Consider the following 8,511-nt stretch of genomic DNA (forward strand, 5'->3'; position numbering starts at 1 on the left):
CACACCCCCTACTGGGAACGTGGCCCGAAACCCAGGCAAGTGCCCTACTGGGAATCAAACTGGTGAAGCTGTGGTTCACAAACCAGCGCTCAATCCACTGAGCCACAACAGCTAGGACTGGTTTTGTTTTCTCATCCATTCAGCTACCCCAAGTTTTTTGATCAAAGCATTTAATCCATTTATATTTGTTATTATTATTGGGTACATAGTGTACATAGTACCATTTTATTATTCATATTTATATTCCTTTTTAAATTCTTCTTAGAGAAGTTCCTTCAACATTTTCTGTAATAATATGGAATACTTCATGAATTTGCATGTCTTTCTTGTTCAGGGGACACACTAATCTTCCCTGAATCATTCCAGTTTCAGTATATGTTTGCCAAAGTGAGCATACATTGTTGGATTTGATTACCAAAATCTTTATTTAGAAGTGTTACATCTATGTTTATGAAGAGCACTGGTTATTTGTATGGTATTCTTTTATTTTCATTTAATTTTAAATGCTTTTTAATTTTTATCTTTGACCTGTTCGTTATATAAAATTGTGTTATTTAGATTTTAAAAACTATTTTATACTGATTTCTAATTTAATTCCATTTTGGTTTTATGACCTAGAATTAAGTTTCCCAGATAAAATATAGAGTGTTCAGTCAATTCGAATTTTAGGTAAATGTCAAATAATTCTTTTTAGTATAAATGTATCTCAAGTATAACATTGGGCACAATTATATTAAAATATTATTTGATAAAGAGAATGAAAAGACAAGCCACAAACCAGCACAGGGAGAAAATGCTAAAGGCATATCTGATAAAAAACTATTATTTAAAATATACAAAGAACTTCTAAAACTCAACAGTAAGAAAATAAGCCACCATGCACTGGCTGTTGTGGCTCAGTGGATTGAGCACAAGCCTGCAAATCAAAGGATTGCCGGTTCTATTCCCAGTTAAGGCACATGCCTGGGTTGCAGACCAGGTTCCCAGTAGGGGCGCATGAGAAGCAACCACACGTTGATGTTTCTCTCTCCCTTCCCCTCTGTCTAAAAGTAAATAAACTTTTTTAAAAAATTTTTAAAAAGAAAGAAAATAAGCCACCAAATTAAAAAAATTGGCTGAAGATTTTAACAGAGGCCTCCACAAAAAGAATATGCTTATGGCAAATAAACATATGAAAAGTTATTTTACATCAAGTGTCATCAGGAAAGTATAAATTAAAATGACAATGAGATGTAATTACATATCTATAAGAATAGCCCTAACCCAGGACACTTATAAAACCAAATGCTAATGAAGATATGGAGCAACAGAAACTCATTCACTGCTGGTGGGAATGCAAAATGTTCCAGAGATTTTGGAGCATAGTTTGATGGTTTCTCATAAAACCAAACCTGCTCTTACTATAAAATTTAGCAATCACATTTCTTGGTATTTATCCAAAGGAGTTGAACATTTATACTCACACTAAGCCTGCAGAAGGATGTTTAGAGCAGCTTTTTGATCATTGTCAAAACCAAGAAGAAATAAGATATCTTTCAGTAGATAATAAATAGCTTTTGGTACATCCAGACAATGGAATATTATTCAACATTAAGAAGAAATGAACTATTAAGCCTTGAAATGACATGGAGGTACCTTAAATGAATATTTTTAAGTAAAAGAAGCCAATCTGAAAAGTGTGCATTCTATATAATTTTAACTGGATGACATTCTGGAAAAGGCAAAATTATGCAGATAGTAAAAAGATCAATGGTTTCCAATGGTTAGTGGGGAGAAAGGGTGAGTAGGAGGATCTTTAGGGCAGTGAGAATATTTTGAATGATGCTATCATGATAGATATGTTATTATACATTTATCTAAATGAATAGATTGTACAAAACCAAGAATGAATCTTAATGTAACTGTGGAGTTAGAGCGACAATGACAGTATAGATTCATCAATTGAAAGAAATGTACCATTTTAGTGGGGATGTTTATAATGAGGGAGGCTCTGCATTTGGGGAGGGGGCGGGAAGTATATGGAATGCCTCTGTACTGTCAATTTTGCCGTGAATCTAAAATTGCTTGGTGGGGGGTAGGCAGAGACATATGTATTTGAAAAAATAAATTTAAAAAAAATTTTAAAAAAGTCTTTAATAAAAAATAAATATCATTTAATGTTTATTTGAAATTCAAATGTAACATTCTTCTTTCTATGCTCTTGTTAAACTGACAATCTCACCTAAATATGGCTTATCTTGGTAAATGTACCTGTGTTTGAAAAATAAATGTGTATTCTGTTGTTGAGTGGATTTTTTCCTAAACATTAATTGTTTGGTTGATAGTGTTTTTCAGTTTACCCTAGTTTTTCTGAGTATCTGCTTACTTGTTTTATTAGTAATGAAAAGAGAGGTATTGACATTTATTACATTTGTGGACTTTTGTATTTCTTCTTATAGTTCTATCAGTTTTTGCTTCAAGTATTTGAAACTCTGTTATAAATGAGTGTGTTGAATACTTGGTTTTTCTTGACAAATTGACCCCTTTATTAGTACAAAATGAGATTATTTATCTTGAGTGAATGTTTTTTGCTCTAAGTATACTTTGGTATTAATAGTATAGCTTCTTCAGCTTTCTTTTAATGTGTTTTAGCATGACAGTTTACTTTTTTACTATTGTTCTTTTACTTTTATCCTATTTGTGTCTTTATATTAATTTATTTTAAAGATTTTATTTATTTATTTTTAGAGAGAGGGGAAGGGATGCAGAAAGAGAGGGAGAGAAACATCAATGTGTTGTTGCCTCTCTCATGCCCCGCACAAGGGACCTGTCCCACAACCCAGACATGTGTCCTGACTGGGAATCGAACTGGCGACCCTTTGCTTCGCAGGCCAGTGCTCAGTTCACTGAGCCACACTAGCCAGGGCTATGTCTTTATATTTAAAATGAGTTTCCTATAGCATATAATTGGACCTTGTTTTTTTAAATATACCCAGTATGCCCATTTACCCATTTCTTTCTTTTAATGAGGATGGCTAGACTATTTGCATTTGATGTGATCATTAACATAATTAGGTATGTCTATTATCTTGCTATTTGTTTCTATTTATTTTATCTGTTCTTCATTGTAGTTTTTTTCTTATTTTTCTGGAATCTTCTGGATTACGTATATTTTATGTTCCACTTTATATTCTCTTTGTTTTTGTTTTTTAGTTATAAATCCTTGTTTTGTTACTAAAGTGGCTATTTTAAGGTTTCACATCTTTAACTCATCATAGTCTACCTGGAAGTGATATACCATATAATGTAAAATGTGAGGATATTAAAATAGCATACTTTCATAGTTGCCCTCCAAGATAGATTTAACTTATTAGTTATAAACCTCATACTACTTTATTATTTTTCTAACCTAAAATGTAAGTCCTCAAAATACAGGCACGGTGTCTACTTTGCTCACTGCTTAATGCCTATTGCTGACCATACAGCCTTATATAAAATAATTATCCAATAAATATTTTGGGGATGAAGCAATAAAAGAATGAATGAAAATAAGATGTTTTATATTTAATTAATATTAGTTTTGTATTCATCCTCATAAAGGCTTTCATGGACACATTTTTGAATGTATAGTAGAATGCAGTGATAAGAGCTATTTTAATAAACTTGTTTGATTCTTCTATTTATGTCATTTCTCTATGTCAATTTAGATTGACTGTCTTTTCTCCTCATTATGGTTCATATTCCTCTGCTTCTTCACATGTCTGAAAACTCTGATTGTATGCCATGCATGATGAACCCTACCTTGTTTGATGCTTGTTGCTTTGTATGTTTATATATAGTCTTGAGCTTTATACTGGGACACAGTTGGATTACATATTCACAGTTAGATCTTTTAAGTCTTTCAATATTTGTTTGCTAGGACCAGATCAGCATTTAATATAGGGCTAATTATACTTTATTTCTGAAGCAAACCCCTTCTGAGTATTCTAAAAAATGGCAGTGAACTACAAAGATTTCCCTTATGACTTCTTGGAATGTTCACTGTCCCCAGCATTATATGAGCACTGGGTAATATTCCCTTTAATTTTTTTTGGATGGTGCTTTCTTCTACTTAAGGTAGTATTTTCAAATGAAGCACCAATCAGTATTCTGCTGATTACTTTAGGGAACCCTCTGTTGATCTCCAGAATTCTCTCTTTATTAAGCTCTTTGCTATCCAATACTCTTTCCTGTGAACTCTAGCTTCCTAGATTGCCCTGGATCCTTAGCTCTCTCTCTTTCAACTCAACTGACTCTACCTAGTGTTGAGCTTTCTCTCTCAGCTATTGCTTGGTAACTCTCAAGGCTACAATCTGGGGCAACCTTAGGGCTTACTTCAATTGTCTTGTTTTGTACATGTTCTAATATAATGGTGTCATCCAATACATGTCACTCAGTAATTTGCTTTTTTTCTCAATAATATAACTCCTAGTTCTTTACATGCTATTATTTGGGAACTAATTCATAATTTTTAGTCACTGAATCATATTCTGTAATCTAAATGTAATAGTTATTTTGCCATTCTTCTTTTTGATGAACATTTTGATTTTTCCAATATTTTGCTACTGTAAGCTAGGTGTAATGATTACCCAGGTATATGCTTTTTTATGCAATTATTTGGATATTTCTCTTGGCTAGATAATAATGTGTGGCCTTTTACATTTACAGAGTCAAATTACTTTTCATTGTGTTACAGAATGAACCTGTGTGAGAGGCCCAGATACCAATACAGAAACAATGATCTTCTCTCCCGTGGTCCCTCTGTTCTAGGTTCTTTGCCCACTGCCCTTAGGAATTATGGCTTCAATGCCAGAGTTTGGTGAAAAAGAAAGGAACTATTTATTCAAAAGTTATACAGGTTCACAGGTTTTGGTTTTGGTTCAGGGAAAAAAGTTCTACAAACCTTAAATCAGTAAATGGATAAAGAATACCAAAAAGTCATTTAAAGCTTTTTTTTAAATAATAGAAATAGGCAAGAAACATACTAAAACAGGTTTAGTTTCAACAAATAGTAAAGGAACAATTAAAATAATACCATTGTCACAATCAGATTGATGAGTATTAAAAATATTGGTAATATCAAGTATTGGCAACTCTGAAAGGAACTGGGTGTTCATAGAAACATTTTCTTCATCTTAAAGCAATCCCTTTAGCATACGCTGTAGTGCTGGTTTGGTGGAGGTGTAGTCTTCTGGCCCTCTTTTTTCTGGGAAACTCCTTATTTCACCTTCCATTTTAATTGAGAGCCTTGCTGGGTAGAGCAGTCTTGGTTGCAGACCTTTGTTTTTCATTGCTTGGAATATTTCTTGCTGGTCCCTTCTGGCTTGCAGGGTTTTTGTTGAGAAGTCAGATGCTAGCCATATTGGGGCTCCCTTATATGTACTACCTCTTTCTCCCTTGCTTGTTTTAGGATTCTCTGTTTGTCTTTGATATTTGCCATTTTAATGCTGATGTGTCTTGGAGTGGGCCTCATTGGGTTCCTCTTGAATGGGACCCTCTCTGCTTCCTGGACTTGTGTGACTTTTCTCCTCCAATTAGGTAAGTTTTCCATCATGACTTTTTCAGACAGGTTCTCTAGCCCTTCCTCTTCCACTTCTCCTTCTGGTATCCCTATTAGATGGATATTATTACATTTCAGGTTGTCTTGCATGTCCCTAAATGCCTCTTCATTCTTTTTGCGTCTTTTTTCATTTTCTTGCTCTTTCTGGGAGCTTTTTTCTATCTTATCCTCCAGTTTGCTGATTTGGTCCTTGGCTTCATCTAGCCTGCTTTTGATTCCTTCTACTGTGTTCTTCAATTCGGAAATTGTATTCTTCATGTCCTCTTGTCTCTTATTGATAGTTTCTATGTCCTTTTTCATGCTGATATAGTTTGCAGTAAGTTCCTCATAGTTTCCCTGTAGTTTTTCTGTAATTCTCTCTGAGCTCACTCAGTTCATTGAGCTTCCTTAGAACCATTGTTTGGAACTCAATATCTGATCGTTTACTTGCTTCTATTTAATGTAGATGTGTTGCAAATATTTTTCTATTCTATTCTTTGTCTTTTAACTTTTTTATATGTATATTACTAAATAGTCTTAAATGTTTAATGTAGTCATATTGTCAATATTTACTTAATAACTTCTGGGTTTCAATATTTTACTTCAGGTCATGAAAATATTCTATTTTCTTCTAAAACTCCTTAGAGTCTACATATTGATTTTTAACTCACCAGAATATTTATTTTATAATGTGTGAAATAGTGCTCTATATGTGTTTTATTTCAAGTAATAGTGGTCCATGCACCTTATTTGTTGAATAAACCTTATTTTACTCATTGATTTGAAATATCAACTTAATCATATATTATATTGTTAGATATATACATTTGTCTCTACAATGCTCATTATATTTCATTGATCTACTTATTTCTGTGCTGATGTCATATTGGTTTAATTGCTGAGGCTTTATAATAGTTTTAAGTTTTTTTAATATTTTATAATTAAGTTTGACATCTAAAAAAATAAATAAAATCAATCTGCATTTAAGAAAGAGAGAGAGAGAGAGGGAGAGAGATGGAACTCCTACCTTTTGCAACAACATGGATGGAACTGAGAATATTAAACTAAGTGAAATAAGCCAGTTGATGAAAGACAAATACAATATGATCTCACCTATAAGTAGACTCTATTCAACAAAATATATAACGAGCAAAATAAACTACAGGCACGGAAACATGGAGCAGACTGAAAGTGAACAGAGGGGATGGGGAAATAGGACAATGGTGGAAAGAAGGGGAAGGGATTAGACAAAGAACATGTATGAATGACCCATGGACATGGACAACGGAGTGGGAATTGACTGTGAAAACGGGAAGGGGGCGGTGGGGGCAGGATGTGTGGGAGGGGTAAAGGGGTAAAAATTGAGACAACTGTAACAGAATAAACATGATTTATAAATAAAAAAAGAAAATGGAAAAAATGACAGAGACAAATGAAACATTAGCATTCTAAGCAACTTTTACATTGGATTTCTAATTTTAATATGGTCTCACAGATAGTTTTGAGATTAAAATTAAAAAAGCAACCTACAGAAAAAAAAAAGTTATACAGATTCAGAATAGTGGTGGAATATTGCCATTAAATTTCAAAGTCCCTTTAGAACACCCACAGTCTGGCCTTTCCCCTTTGTGCAGTTAGGCCAGTCAGGCCTGTCAGGGGTACCGTCCTTCAGAAGAAAAAGAACAGAAGTCCGGGGCTCGGCTGGGCAGGCCTCTCCCGGTTCTCAGCACCATCGGCTGTGTCGCCGTGATCTCCAGCTCTTAATCCAAAACCATGTGGCATCTTCTCATGGCCCACTAACAAGAGTCCTTTCTTCCCTCTTTCTTCCTGAGTGGTCTTCGCATTGTTCCCACGAGTCTGTGTCCCTTTTTTTCTTCCACAGGCCCCTGTCTCTCCTCCTTCCTCTCCCAGTTACATTCTACATTAAGTCTTTCAAACCTTCCTGTTTAGCCTTGGTGACAGGCAAAATAACCCTCTTTGCATATGAGGAATGAAGGTATCCTATTATTGATATGCAAAATAACTCTGAATGGCCCTGCTCCAGATCTCCCATCCTCCATGGCGGCCTGCCTTCCGGTGGGGAGAATGTATTTTTCTTGGACACCCCAATTTCTGGACCCCATTACAAACACCCTTTGGGGGGCCCTGGCTGTGCCCATTACAGAACTAAGGTTCTAAATTCTTCTTTTTCTCCCCAAATATTGTATATAGGCAACTCTTTGAATGAAATTAACTGAACTTTTGGCTCAGTGAAGATTTTTAAACAGTTTAGAGCTCTAGATAGAACCTTTCTACTTCCTCTTCCTGAAAGTGTGATATCACTTTTGAAATTTTTGAAAGTGTGACCATTTTTGATATCAGATAACTCAGGCACTTGACAACATGTCAAAAACTTCACATTTCATTTTAGATTCTACCCTTCCGAATTTTTAGGGCATAGGGTACAGGCACAGATCAATATGCTAATTTCCTAGGAATATACATACACACTAAATAATAATTCAGGAGTTTTTCTGTTTTATGCATATTGTGAACTTTCCTTTTCTGTGAGAGTTTATAAAACTTAAGGATACAGCTCAAAGAAGTTGGAAGAAAGGATGAAATTATTTAACTGCCTCTAAAGACCACAGTCCCAGAAGCTTTTTACCTTTAATAAAAGTATACATCCAAATGATTGTGCCTCATCGTCCATTTTCACCCACAGGTGGCTGAGGAGTAAGTGAAATGGAGGTTCATTAAATATAAAAGCAAAACAATTAGGAGAACTGAAAACCAAGATTAGCACCCGTTATCAGACAGAGGAAATGGTGTGCTTAAAGAGGTATTTGCTTTTTAACCAGTTTCAATCTATTGCAGGCTATGAAATGATAATCTCTGCTTATTTTATTCCTCAGTAAATGTCTGCAATGACATTTCTGTTTACAGATGAATGGGTTTCAATCTTGAAATGTTTA

General features: G+C 34.4%; 1 non-coding gene across 1 annotated transcript; it reads right to left on the reverse strand.

Moving 5' to 3' along the window:
- Window positions 1-289: 289 nt before the first annotated feature.
- LOC129076089 (U6 spliceosomal RNA) lies at window positions 290-397 on the reverse strand. Its single transcript, XR_008529703.1, has one exon. It is a non-coding gene; the product is annotated as a U6 spliceosomal RNA (small nuclear RNA).
- Window positions 398-8,511: the final 8,114 nt, after the last annotated feature.

The sequence above is a fragment of the Pteronotus mesoamericanus genome, unplaced genomic scaffold (assembly GCF_021234165.1).
Source record: "Pteronotus mesoamericanus isolate MK-2021 breed Mesoamerican mustached bat unplaced genomic scaffold, CSHL_Meso_final contig_56, whole genome shotgun sequence".
Taxonomy (NCBI): Eukaryota; Metazoa; Chordata; class Mammalia; order Chiroptera; family Mormoopidae; genus Pteronotus; species Pteronotus mesoamericanus.